At 44.2% G+C, this 14,846-nt stretch overlaps 1 protein-coding gene across 7 annotated transcripts in view; it reads left to right on the top strand.

Annotated features, from left to right (window-relative positions):
* The window catches only part of LOC147460703 (FAD-binding protein), a 113,379-nt gene extending 106,860 nt beyond the window's left edge, over positions 1-6,519 (top strand). For 2 of the 7 annotated variants that reach the window (XM_086499302.1, XM_086499330.1), the window contains exon 9: positions 5,913-6,519. The gene's annotated coding sequence lies outside the window, so the exon portion shown is untranslated. The remainder of the gene's footprint in view (positions 1-5,912) is intronic. The other 5 variants (XM_086499318.1, XM_086499325.1, XM_086499308.1 and 2 more) reach the window with 5 other exon arrangements.
* Positions 6,520-14,846: the final 8,327 nt, after the last annotated feature.

The following is a 14,846-nucleotide window of genomic DNA, read 5'->3' as shown; positions in this document are numbered from 1 at the left end:
ATTCCGTGTAGAGTGCAGAGTCAAGTCGAGGAGCTGCTGGATCTCAGCTCTCTATCTGTCTTGCTCTATTGGGTTTGACTGGGTTGGCTTAGTCTAGTAGAGTTTCACCTCAACTTGCTTAGTTCTAGACCTGCTACTCTAGTCTCTCGTCCTGGTCTAGTAGTCTCTCAGCCTGGGTCTAGTCCTTTCTCGTCCAGGTCTAGCCAAGTGGTCCAGTCACTCGCCTTGGTCTAGTCTCTCTCGTTCAGGTCCAGCCAAGTGGTTTAGTGGTCTAGTGGCGATTGGACCAGTTTTCAGCAAGTTACAAGGTCAGCTGAACCCCAAGCTTTTGCTTACCTGAAAAAACGCCTGACTGAAGCCCTTGTTTTAGTAGCCCCGGATTGGTCTCTAACTTTCCATGTACATACTGATGCTAGTCAGACAGCTGTGGGTGTTGTCCTCACTCAGCCTATTACAGAGTTCAATCTGGATTGTCCCATTCATTATGCAAGCAGTTTGCTTACTAAAACTGAGCACAATTACAGCACTATCGAGAGGGAAGGTTTAGCCATTGTTTATGCTCTTCAAAAATTTTGGCACTATTTATGGGGCGTTCACTTTACAGTTATTACTAATCATCATGCTCTGCGTTATCTGCTAAATAAGCCACAAGTTGCAAGCAGGGTTTAGCGGTGGCTCCTTTTGTTCCAAGAGTTCAATTTTGAAGTGGTACTTCGTCTTGGCAAATGTCACGTCATGGCCGACCATCTCTCACATTCACACAGGTGAGAGAGCTACCGGTATTGAGGACGACTTTCCAAATGGCAGTCTCTTTAAGGTGGATACCACTCCAGAGTGGTATGGTGATATTTTGTATTTGTTATCCATTGGAATGTATTTGTTATCCACTGGAATGTTCCCAAAAAGAGAAGGTTATTGATCAAATCTCAATTGTTCACTTTGATTGGCGGTCAGCTCTATAAGGCTGGACCAGATGGTGTTCTAAGAAGATGTGTCTCTCCCCATGAAGTGGAGCATATCTTAGAGGACGCCCACATCGGTCCCAGTGGTGGCCATTATCCTGGTCACATCACGGCTCAGAAAATTCTACAGTATATGTGTTTCGGGATGCCATTGTTCATGTAAAAGTGTGTGATGTATGTCAACGATGTGCCCCTAAACCGAGTAAGCACTCAAACCGTCCCCTCCAGGTATCCATGGCATGGTTGCATTTGAAAGATGGGGTTTGGACTTTGTGGGTCCCATTTCTCTGCCGGCTCAACCAGGTAATCGAAAGTATCTCCTAGTGGCTACGGATTATGCAACCAAGTACTAGCATCAACACATTGCACTAGCTCTAGAGTAGCAAAGTTCTTGTATGAGAATATACTTTGCAGGTTTGGGTGCCCCTTGGAGATTACCAGTGATAGAGGCAGTCATTTTGTGAATGACTTGATCACCACATTGCTCAGAACCTACAAAATCTTCCATTGCAAGTCATGCTCTTACTATCCCAGAGTAAATGGCCACGCAAAGAGCACCAACAAAGTTCTCATTGCTCTACTTCGTAAAGCTTGTCATCTGCATCCGGCTTCGTGGGCTCAGGCAATCCTTTGCACTATCTGGGCGTATCGCACTTCCTACAAAGCAACAACGCTCTACACTCCTTTTCAACTGGCTTTTGGTTTGGAAGCTATTGCTCCTTTTGAATTCAACTGTGGGTCCTCTAGGGTGGGCAGCCTCCGGGTCACAGCTGGGACTGCCTCAGCCAACCTCTCTCGGCTCTCCTTGTTGGAAGAAAACCGTAGACTGGCTTCTCAAGCTCTGCAAGCAGAGCAGCTTCATTGGAAATCATGGCATGATTGCCACCTTTGCAAGCCTAAAATAGTGCAAGGATCACTCGTGCTACTATATGAAGCTAGATATCAGAAAAAAGGAAAAAAGTTGGCCCTAGCATGGCAAGGACCATACATGGTACAACAAATTTTGCCACAGGGTGTGGTCTAGCTAGCGACTCTGGAAGGTGTTTCTTTGCCGCTAGTAAATGGCTCTAGGATCAAACGCTACCACCCCTCACCATAAACAATCCCAGATGATACGACGACACTCTCTCGGCGACACTCTCTCTCCAACCTGCAGCGTGTCTTCTTCTTCGTTTAGTCTAGCAATAGCTGCAGTGTGCTCCCTACCAACCTGCTAACGATTCACCTCACCGCTCTCGTTGTCTTCATCACTGTCTTTGCCTCACTTTTCTCCTGGCCCACTGTTTCAACAACGTTCTTCTGATGTCTACATCTGTCTTTTTCCCTGCAAGTTTTCCAATTGATTCTCGCTCTGTTTAATAGACACATTGTGTTCTCTCATGCAACATTCTCCCTTTTTGATACTGGATTTATACCTTTATTCAGTGGCACTCAGGTCTCTATCTGTTTAATTGGCTACTTCTCTCTTTTTTCATCAAGCCTTCTCATCTTCAACTGTTGTACCACTTCCCTTCCTTGCTGTCACTTTTTAAGGAATATGCCTAACCGCTGTTGTACTATTCTTTTCCAGATTGTGGTCTTCACTTCACATGCGAATTATGTTTCTGTTTGTTCACCTCGTACACGGCGTCTAATTCATTTTCCAAATGTTGTACCACCCCATCTATCTCTCAAAGAAGTTCTATCCCCACATTAAGTCTGATATTCACTTACTGTGCTCATCTCCTCACCCTCAACAGCTGGGGCCTTTTAGATTGCTGAATATACCAGTTCTACTACGTATGGGTGGTGCCTGAAATTCCTTCCCCTTACTCCCTCTTTAACTTCCTAGCCCCCTAATCTTACCCCTTGCCCCTCTCCACACTTTCTTGCCCATACCCCCACTCGTCCATGCCCTCTCTTTTGCGCCCCTACCCCAACTCTCTCGCCCATACCCTACCTACTCGCCCCTATTCTAAACCCTCGCCCCTACACTCACTCCTCGCCACTAACCCTCTCGCCCATACCCTACCTACTCGCCCCTACCCAATTTCCCATCGCCCTTGCTCTAACCCCCTCGCCCCTACCCTAACCCCCTCGCCCCTACACTCACTACTCGCCCCTATCCTAACTCCCTCGTCCCTACCCTAACCCTCTCGCCCATAACCTACCTACTCGCCCCTACCCTAACCCCCTCGCCCCAACCCAATCTTCTTCGTCCCTACACTAACCCCCTCGCCCTCTTCAATCGACCTCGCCCTTCCCAGCAACAATTCGCCCCTACCCTCTATAGCCTCTCGACCCTACCCTTTTCCCTCGCCTTGCCCAATTCCGACCTACCCTTTTCCCATCGCCCCTACCCAACCCTGGCGCCCCTTCATCATCAATATAACACTACCACTCTACCCTCTTCGGCCTCGCCCCTTGCCGTACCTTTAACCCTACACTTTCCCTCTCTCTCGGTTGATATGGCAGGTACCAGCAAGCAATTGCGAAGGGCAGCTCTGCGAAAAAAGACAATCGTGGCTGCAGGGTCAGCGAGTGATGACGACTCAGAAAACAATAGCAATGGCCTCGACGGCATCACATCAAGTGACCCCAGTGATGAAAGTTACGACGCCTTACGAGCAGACTCACGTCGGATTCTGAAGCTAACTATGACTCGGATGCTTCCAACGATCGAGAGGAACATCGGAAGAGAAGTCAAAAGAAAGGAAAAAATCAAGTCATCACTCATGAGATCAAGAGGCCTTCAACATCTAAAAGTCGCTCAACATTCTCCTTGGATTTTTTCCTACAGCCGCCTCGCCCATTTCTGAGCGAGGTCCTTTCCTGTGCTCAGCTACAGACTTTAGGTCTCCCTTCTTCTCCCATATTCACCCCTCCTATAGTCAATATATCTCCCACCCCATCATCACCAACCATCTAAGATGTACCCACTACATCCGTACCTAATCCTAGCTCACCAATAGTGCCACCTACGCGTCCTCCAGCATCTCATACATCTGTTGCATCTTCAGGGGTGGCCGACTCTACTTCTATGTTTGAGCTTTCTCAGAAGATATTACAAGATTCCAGGAATGCTATCGCCAACATAGAGCTAGGAACTGAGCAGTTAGCTGGTACGCACGAGCGTCACTCTGCCACATACGTAGCTTTGCAAAGATCTCTGCGAGTCGCTGAGAGTGCCATCGCAGATCGGGATGCTATTATTTTCGCATTTCAACAAGCCTTGAAGATAAAGTCCCAAATGATTGACGACATTAAAGCTCAGGTACAAGGATTTCGGTTAATGCTTTTGCATGGAGATAGGTCTAGCCAAGCTCCAGTGGGTATGGGATATGGATGGACTGGATCAGGGCCTCAGGTACATCCTCCTGTCGCGGGTATACTGCGACAGGTCCCTCTCCGCAATTTATGAGACCCTACACACAGACTCCCTTCCAATACTATCCTCAGCAGTATCCTCAGGGATCTCAGTCGTCGGGCCATATGACACACATGCAGAGGGTTCTTTGCTGTGACGGCGTTGCTATTGCACACCGCCATGGTTGTGTTACTCGGCGTCCTTAGTACACTACTGGCCAGGTGTTCCCATCTGCCGTGCAGCAGGTGGCTGCTCCTTACACAAAGATGAACCTAGGAGTCACTTGTAGTATTTGTAATACAAGCAAGGTATTGGACTGACCGTATGACTTATATGATGGATTATGACATGTGAACCCAAACTTCTATGGACTGCCTTCGTGTGCTCAACATCGTGATTGTAGAACCATAACCATTGTGCAATGGATTTGTCCTTTTAGGACCTCTTTGACCAGAAGCATGGTGCAACTATGCCTACTGCACGGATTTGAAGTTTGAATTTTAACTCTACTTTGTTTTTCCTTCTTGTGTTATTGCGTCAATAAAACATAGCACTGCCTTGGTTGATTGCTCAATGGGCTCTTTAGTGATGCTGAGTGTTGCCTTGATTTAAAGCCCTTTTGCCCTACTGTATAGCCTCCTCAGCATTGCAGATTTTCAACGTTATCTTCACATGTTCTCGCGTTAAAATTTAACTCAATCTGCACTTGCCTTGCTGCACACTGAATGCGTTAATTCTAAGTGCTTCAAGGCTCTAACCTCTACAAGGCTCCAAGCTCTGAAGCTTACTGTGCAGAGCTCACAGAATCAGAAATCGGTTTCTCCTGTGCCTAAGGTGCCTAGGCCCTAAGGTCTTCAACCTTAGCTCGCCTCAGGCTTCATGCATGTGCGGGTAATGAAGCCGCTTTGATGCGAGTTTTCTTGCCCATCATGCCAAAGCACTTCCTAGCACAATCAGATGACATCCTGTGCAGTGTGCATACACCCCGTGCAACTTCAACCTCCTCTATGCATGGTGACTTTTCTCCTCCCCTGTAGAAATTTCAGCGTCATTGCTGACTCCCTTAGCATTTTCCATTTCAGCTTGAACATGTATCTTCTCCCATATGTTTGGGTTGCCTTTTAATCAATCTAGGCTGTGATTAAAGTAAATTTCTAAAGTTAGTGAATGTCACTATTGCATGTTTAATATAACTAGTTCTAGCTGACTGTTGAGCGAGCTGTTTGCTTTACCACAGATCATATGTAGCAATAAGAGAGCACATTGCATGGTAGCATGGAGGGCGTAGTAATCTGTTTAACTTCATGATGTTATTTAAACATATGTTCGAAGTAACTAGTGGGAGTCGTGACTTTAATTCGTGAGAGATGCACTACATCTGAAAAATTACGCTTCAAATGTTAAAGTGACGTCTGATTGTACGTGGAAGAGTTTCATATAGCTTGTTAAAGTTATAATTCTTTTACAAGAGACATGCATTAGAGTCAGCTGACTGCATTTGGAGCTCAGGCTATTATCCAATGTTTTGAAAGTTCAAAATGATTTTTCGGTTCACTTCTGTTCATGAGACACACTACAATGTGAGATATTGATTATTGTAACAGGCCTACTCTTTTACTCTGTGTTCTTTATGCCGTCCTTATTATGTATGTCAGTGTGGAAATCAACGATCAAGTAAAAGCACCTGGGTAGGAGATCTCGTATGAATTGCAGGTATGTGCTTTTGTGGCCAACACTCATTCATGAACTCATAAGCAGCAATTTTTTGAAGCCTGTTTTTGGCCTACATAAGGCAGGCCTTAGTAAACCATGGAGTTCTTCGAGACAATTGTCGACCCTTGGACAACATGGCAAGCTAATGATGGCAAACCTTTTTTCTTCCGTTTTCTTATAAGAGGGGCATTGTGTTATGTCCATGTGATAAATAGTTGACATTTATTTTCTTATTCCTATAAAGTGGGACATTGAGTCATGGGTCACACACACACACTCTTTCTTATCTTGTTATGTAGGCCATTGTGACTTTTCACCTTGTTAGAAATGCCTTTCAGCCGTGCACTTTTGGGGCCTTAATGGGCCTCGGTTGTACTCAATGCAAGTATTTCCATCAACCAAGCACCATATTCACATGAGTTGTAACTGACACACTTCATACTGTGAATCAATCTGCGGCAAGGAGCAATAGTTATTATTTTTATTTTTATCCCATTGTGCTGCTGATGATGCAAATTATGGCACAACAAACATTGATTCAGATTTGATTACAAGGCCACAAAGAAGGGAAATTAGAGAGCACCAGAGCACAGGTGTAAGCTTGAGGAGTGATTGGGTGGTTGATGAAACCTTTTAATGAGAAGTTAGTTGAGAGACTTGTTATTAATGATCAAACAGATTGCAGACCATCACTTGGCCCCCTCGTTCAAAACTGGAGAGTATAGTAACACTACAAATACATTCAAAAGTTTCCACATTTTGTTTCAGCTGCTTGTGTCAATTCACAATTGACCACTAAAATCCCCCCCTTAGGAGAGTAAGCAAGATGGTGCGGGAGTGCACCATAAAGATCCCGATGATTATTGCATCCTGTTGGAGGAGGTATCATCTCAGCAGCCCGCCAGCCAATGTAGATTGTCAAACAGGCATATCTTGCTACATAGAAAAATGCTCAACTAGTTTTTATCTGGGATGGAGCCTTGTTCCACCAAACCTTATCCTGTAACCTAACTATGATGCAAAGTGAAATGCCAAGGATGTCGTATTGGTGTGAGTATGCTTACGGTTTGCGAGGAGAGCATGTAGATCATTTGAATACGAAGTACATGTGCTCAATAGCTTATCTCGAAAGTCTTCTATAAGTATTTCTACAGTGTATGCACAAGTGTCTACAATCGTATGAGAATAGTGCTATAGGAGAAGGTGCTACCCAAGGATCCAAAATGTGTGCAGGGTGTCCATGAGTCAATAAACATTGCTCTTGTGGCTGAACCTCATGTCACTATCTTCCAAAAACTATTGGTTTAGCACTTCTTTTCCCTCAATCATTGAGCTATTTGTTCCATTGTTGCAATAGTGGTTGTTGCTTCCAGTGCAGCTAATGAGAGCATTGAAGAGCTGTGACGATCCATGCCTGGAAAATTTCAAGCTCATACCTACTTGTGGCTATTCACTTGCAACACATGAGCATAGTAAGTACACTCTTAAAAACTACTCCTAGGAGTGTTTGGTTCCTTCACATGAGTCAAGAGTTGCAAACATAATGTGCTTTGAACTTCAACCATTTGATGGCAATCTTATCGCAAGTGGATATTGAAGTACTAAATTGAATACTAGTGAAGCAACGGTTCAGTTTGTCCTTGTCTTCTTAATTGACAATGTGAACGTGAGTTCCTAATGGGGGATTGACCATTGGAAGCATGGTTGGAGCTTTGCTCAAGTATGATGTTGAGTTATGGAGGTTGAGACCAACACATGCGTGTGTGTGTGTGTGTGTGTGGGGGGGGGGGTGGGGGGGTCTTCTCCTACAAGGAAGTGGTGACAAGGGAAGCCCTTGCATCGCAGGGCGTTACTCTCTTGAATCCTCCTGGTGTTATGTCTTCTCATGTACCCACTGCAAATGAGGATGTGCCTATGGGCACTTCTACCTGAGTCTTATTTTCCTTGGTTGCTCACTGTATATACTATGCAGGATGCATACTTTTTTGAATTGCATTTCCTATAATGTGCGTGGGTTATGCAATTATGATAAGTGGCGGTTTATCTTGCACTATGCACAAACATGCAAGGCAGATATTGTTGTTCTTCAAGACAATAACCAACATCATTTTTCCAGTCAAACTACTTACTTTGCAAGTTATTGGATTGCCTATGCAAGATCTGCACGTTTTTCTAGAGTGCTTATGCTTGTTAGACATGAGCTACTCCCGACTTTGGTTTTCAATGACCGAGATGGGAGATGGATGGTTGTTCAACGTATTGTCTATGGAGAAGTCTTTGAATTTGGCGGTCTATATGCTTTCACGGCTTTTGCTAAAAGGGCATGGTTGTGGAGTGCTCTTTCCTCATATTGTTGGCCTTTCAATGCATTTCTTGTGGGGATTTTAATAATACGCCAAATCTTGCAGATAACACTATTGGCCACTCTCACATGCTTCATGTGGAACGATAATCATGGGACCATTTTATGCTTGATTATCAATCATTGGACTTGTGGCCTCTTTTGCATGCGGATGATTCGGGCTTCACATTCTTGTCTAAACTGTTGGTATCTTTTTAATATGCAGCAGTATAATGACTTTGTATGGGACATGAGGATTGATTATACGCTTTGTCTTTCAGATCATGCTCCTGTATGCTTGAAGCTACATTTTGGCTCCTTTGCTCCACTTCCTACCCAAGAAGTGACTTTTCCATGTGAACAATGCTTATCTTAAGCATGATGAGTTTCACACTATGATTGAGGACGTCATTCCTCCTTTGTCATTCCAGATGCTCCTTGATATGAACACAACTTGGTTTCGATTTGTTATGCAGGTTCAATGTGTCATTCAAGACTATGGCGAGTCTTACTTGTCAGAAATGAGAGGGAAAGTTATGCAAAGTTATGCAGGCAAAGGATACCTGTCATAGATTGATGCAATTCGCCAACACCTCCTCTCTTGATGAGATTCAGGTGGTTGAGTATAATCATGAGAGGAAACTGGCTAAATGGCAGACTCTAGCTCGCCAACAAGCTCTTACAGACAAAGGTTACACTTCTAAGCAATTCTTCCAATTTGCATTATTCTAGGCAATGTTAAGCCATTAAGAGAATCAAACTTCCATCGGGAGAGTGGACCTCCTACTTATCGGAGCTGACTCAGGTTTTGCAATCTCATTATGGCAAGATCTTTGAGGCTCCTTTACCTCCCACACATGAAGCTTTCCAAGCACGTCACCTGTTTCATTCACATGCTACTCCCATTCTTTCGATACAGCATGCTCAAGACTTGGAGGTTGCTTTTACTGAGTCGGAATTGTATGCCAGCCTGCTTGGTTTGGGCCGTTGGAAAGCTCTTGGTTGGGATGGTCTTAGTGTGTTCTTGTCTTTCTGGGATGACTTAAAGTTGCCATCGTTGATAATGATCAATACGGCCTGGGAGGAGCAGCAAACAGTAGTTGCCCTCCTCCTGGAAAGAAGGCCTCCTCAAGTTGATACCTAAGCAAGCACTATGTGAAGAGATCTCTCATTGGAGACCAATTACGCTCATGCATGTGGTATATAAATTGATGGCTAATGTGGTATATAAATTGATGGCTAAAATGATTGTTAATCGTCTCAAGGGCTTTCTGCATGAAGTCCTACACCAACCTCAATAAGGCTTCATTCCGTGCCGTCAAATTATTGATAATCTAGCCAATATCATCATAGCCATGGAATATGTGAAATATACTCAACAAGATGTATTGGTCATGCAGGTTGACATTGAAGGCTTTTGATGGTTCTTTGGGACTACATTGCAGACACTATAAAACAATTGGGCTTTGGGCCCAAGCTTTTCTGCATGGTCTTTTTCTTGTATGCACATAGTTCTTCAACGGGCTTGTTGGATGGTTTTCTCACAGACTCTTGGCCTCTCGGACCATCAGTAAGGAAAGGTTGTCCTCTTAGTGCTTTGCTCTATGCAATCGCTACTCACCCCCTGCTTGTCTATATGGATTTCTTAACTTCTTCTGGTTGATTGCATGGTCTCATGCTTCCATCTAGGAAGCATTTTACTAGTTAGGCATATGCGGATGACTCTTTGTTTATTCCTCGCAATCACTATGATGATGTGGAAGGGATTATGCATACTCTTCACTTGTTTGGATTGGCGGTGGGCCTCAATGTTAATTTTTGCAAATTCAAGTTACTGCCTTTGAATGAGTACGATTGGCATAAACTATTATGGCCGGGGGAGATTGTTCCTCCACATGTCATAGTTTGCCATCTGGGTTATATGTTGGCCTCGAATGTGTCGGTTTCCCATAAATTGCATTGGGTACTTCAGCGTATGCATTCTAAGTTGCATTATTGGAAATTGTCCACTTGGCCGCTACATCTACGTCTCAAGATTATCCAGTGCATTCTCATGGCCTATGTGAAGTTTTTCTTACCCTTGTTATCTTGGTCTCGGTTGCGCTTGCAATCCCTTATGTCTACTTTTTTGGAGCACTTCTCGTGTAGTTCATTTCACAAAAAAGGTCTTCGACTTTTATCTCTGGACAAGTCGTGTTCTCCCAAGCGCCTTGGCGGGTTGAATATTTTGGATTTGTGCACTCATGTTCTGGCTCAGAAAACTATGCTATTACCAATCTTGGTGCAATAGCAGTAGCCCTGGACAATTATGGTGTCACATATGTGTGAGCATATTGTTACGCCATCCTTTGGTCATTGGCAGCCGACATATTGGGAGGTTATTTTTGGGCATCTTGAAGGACACATTCCAAGATTCCCCTTTGCTTCTTCTCTCGTTGTGGACTGGAAGGTTGTCACCTCGCATATGCAACGGCATGGTCGCCAACACCGTGTTGGCAATTCCCTTTGATTGGAGAGTTTGCATTGGAGCAAGGCTTTCTCCTTGACTTTGTATCAACGGTCTTCTCGCCATGCCTATTTTCTTTCGCAAAAAGGAATATGTCAGGTGCATCAAGTGGTGGATGATTGGACATGTTCTTTCATTTCTTGATGCAGCATCTCGCTTTCGCATAGGGCACCATTACTCTTCTCTCTGGCAGGAGATTCAAAGGATGCTTGCTGATTTTTTCCCTATTCTTCCCGTAAATGTGGACTCACGTTTTTCTGATTCGAAGCTTGTTGACTTGACTGCCAATGTTTATGCTCTATTACAATCTGATGTATGGATTGTGCGGCATGGTAATCAACTATAGTCCCTCTCCAAATTAGCCTTGTGGTGGAAGTGAACTGTTGGGTTAAAGGCCCGTGTGCCCGGCTGCCCGTTGTTCAGCCGCCCATGTACAGCCATTCATTTACTCATTCATAATAACTATACTCACAACTACACATTGTAGTGTGAGTACCACCCCGCAATACACTGCGTCTATCTCCTTCTTCGTTCTGGCTCTCTGTGTGTGTGCTCTCCGATCCCAACAAGTGGTATCGGAGCTTGGTAGTGAGAGCATTGAGAGCTTCATCATCATTGTTGAGTGTGTTGAAACTTACTGCTGTTTCATTGCCGTTTTTCGGTTTCGCGTACGCGCGCATTTCTAAAGAGCAGAAGGTTTTTCTGAGCTTGGCATTGGAAAGTTCAGCACTCCGCGAGTATTTTCAGTAGGTGTCCTGGGGTTTAACCCCCCTTTCGGAGCCATTCGTGCCATTAGAAATCCCATCCGAGCTACAGACTAGGAGCTGCGTTTTTCAGCTCTCTTTGGTAGTTTTCTGCTGCCAGAGCTTCCATAGCCATTACAGGTGCCATTGTTGTAGTGTCTTCCACTTACGTGAGCCCACAGCTCATTTAAGAGTGTGTAGCCTCTTCTTGGAGTGGCCTCATACACACAGATAGAGTGGGAGTTTGGCGACATTGTCTTCTTCGACTACAGGTATAGGTACAGGTGCAGGTACAGGTACAGGTTACAGGTTACAGGGAGCTTTGGTTACAGGTTTCTTCTGTGGTTACAAAACATGTATTTTGACTGTGGGACAGCCATGTATATGGTTGTAATTTGAGTGGGAGCTTCTACTCTTCTGGGCAGTCTGTTTATGTGTGTTCTTGAGCTACAGGTTGACATCATCTATGTATGTTGATGGATGTGGATATGGCAGTTTGACAGACACTATTTATGCATGATATTGTGGAGATTTGGTTCACTTATACATAGAGCGGGTTTGCTCTTGCTTGCAGTGTTGCGGTTTGAGTACGGACAGGTACTTGGTTGACAGTAGAGATTGGACTTCGTTGAGCTTGTGCATTGGTTATATGTTCACTTGGATCCATTTATGCTCACGGATTTGTGTAAGCTTGGTCAGCTTATGTCTCTATTGTGGTTATTCAGACATGGAGTATGTTTATGCTTCTATGACAGCTCATTGTTGATGCATTTTGTGGCACGGTTTGCCTAGGCCGGTTGAGTTACAGGTGTCACGGGTTTATGCATTTGTTTGTGGATTTCTACGTACGTTTTTTGACCATATTATGGGCTGATTTATACTCTATGCGTTTGCTCTTTGATTGAGCAGCAGGTGTTGTCAGATTTGCAACACTACTTTGTTGTGGCAGTTTGTTGGTTGGTTACAGGTTTCTCATTGTTGCATTTTTGTTGTAATATTCACTAAAGAGGACACAGTTTTCAATATTGAGAAGTTGGATGGTGCTAACTTCTCATATTGGAAAGATCAGATTTGGGATGTCTTGGTGCAGAAGAAACAGATTCGACCTCTAAAGTTGCAGGGAGTTAAGCCAGAGAACATGGAGAGGGATGATTGGGAGGAGTTGGATGAGATGTGCAGGTCTACCATTAGGCTTTCCCTTTCGAAGTCTGTTTATTACAATGTGAAAGATGCACAGGGTGGAGCTTATGAGCTATGGCAGCGGATTTGCGATATGTATGATAAGCATTCGACTGCTTCTATGGTGTATTGGATTAAAAAGCTTATTGATTTGCGAATGGAGAAAGGTGCTTCCATGAATGCGCATTTGAATGAGTTCAATACAATTTTCATCCAACTTGCTACGCAGGAAATTACGTTTGAGGAAAATGTAAAAGCTATGTTTTTACTTGTCACGTTGCCTGAGTCATGGGACACATTTAGGACAGCCATAAGTAACTCGGTTCCTGCGAATGAGTTGACAAGTACTAATGTGGAGTCTAGTCTTCTCACGGAAGAGATTAATCGAAAGAATAATGCAGGTAATAAGTCTTCTAGAGCAATGGTTGTCAGAGGCAGGACTATGGACAAGTATAAGTCCAACAGGGGTAAATCTAGAAGCAGGTCCCGTGCAGGCACAAGTAAAAAGGATGTGGAATGTTTCCATTGTGGTAGAAAAGGCCATTTCAAAAAGGATTGCTACAAGTGGAAAAGGGAAAATGGAGATGGTAAGAAGAAAGACCATGATGCTAAGGACAAGCCTAAGTCCAATGTCAAGATTGAGGAGTTAAATGCAACACAGGGAGAGTGTAGCTCTCAAGATGACCATGTATGTGCTCCAACTAGTGCTACTAGTGAAGAGCTTGGTGATGTGTTGCTTGCATCCTATTTTGATGACGCTTTTCTTCTCACTCATGAGCGTAGTATGCCTATGGATTGGGTCATTGACGGTGGTGCTTCTTTTCACGTTACGCCTCATAGGTCGTGGTTTCATGACTATGATGCTTCGAGCACAGGTACTGTCAGGATTGCCGATGGGCGTTCTATGCAGATTGGGTCATTGACAGTGGTGCTTCTTTTCACGTTACGCCTCATAGGTCGTGGTTTCATGACTATGATGCTTCGAGCACAGGTACTGTCAGGATTGCCGATGGGCGTTCTATGCAGATTCATGGCATTGGGGATATTCATTTGGCTATGCCAAACTCTACTACGTTTGTCTTGCAGCGTGTGCGTCATGTGCCGGCTCTTGCAAAAAGCTTGATTAGTGTGGGTCAGTTGGATTCACTTGGTTTATGTATTTTGGTGATGGAGGTTGGAAGATCACTAAGGGTAGCCTTGTTTTGGTTAAAGGTGCTAAGAGGAATACGTTGTATTCCCTTTGTGTAGCTAGTGTGGCTGATCACATTGTGGGGATCACTGAGCAACCTCCTACTTCTTTATGGCATCAGCGTTTGGGGCATATGTCACTGAAAGGTTTGAAGTTGTTGGCACGTGCGGATTACATTCCCGTTTCAGATTTTGGTGGTTTTGAGTTTTGTGAGCATTGCCTTTATGGTCGACATGCTCGGTCTTCTCATAAGAAAAGTGTTCCACACAGATCTTTGGAAAAGCTAGCTTTGGTGCATAGTGATGTATGTGGGCCGATGCCCAATGCTTCTCTTGGAGGTGCTATGTACTTTGTTACGTTCATTGATGATGCTAGCAGGAAGGTATGGGCATATCCCATTCGTAAGAAGGATATGGTGTTTGATATATTTAAGCAATGGTTGGCTCTTGTTGAGAACCAATCAGGTTGTAAGTTGAAGTGCTTACGTACGGACAATGGGGGTGAATTTATGTCTCATGCTTTCACAACATTATGTGTCGAGAAGGGTATACGGCGCGAGCTTAGTGCTCCCTATACACCTCCTCAAAATGGTGTGGCAGAGCGCATGAACAGGACTATACAGGAAAAAGTCCGTAGTATGCTTTCTATGGCTGGTTTGTCAAATGGATTTTGGGCTAAAGCTGTTGCCACTTCTGTGCATTTGATAAATCGTTCACCTAGTGTTCCTTTGGGCTTCAAAGTGCCTGAAGAGGTATGGACAGGTTTGACACCTTCGTATAGTCATCTTCGTGTTTTTGGCTGTGAAGCTTATGTACATGTACCTAAGGCAAAACGCAGAAAATTGGATCCAAAGAGCAAGAGATGTAT

This window comes from Adiantum capillus-veneris, chromosome 3, assembly GCF_014529385.1.
Source record: "Adiantum capillus-veneris isolate H3 chromosome 3, ASM1452938v2, whole genome shotgun sequence".
Taxonomy (NCBI): Eukaryota; Viridiplantae; Streptophyta; class Polypodiopsida; order Polypodiales; family Pteridaceae; genus Adiantum; species Adiantum capillus-veneris.
The sequence above is the reverse complement of the archived record's forward strand: the minus strand, read 5'-3'. Positions and strand labels throughout refer to the sequence as shown.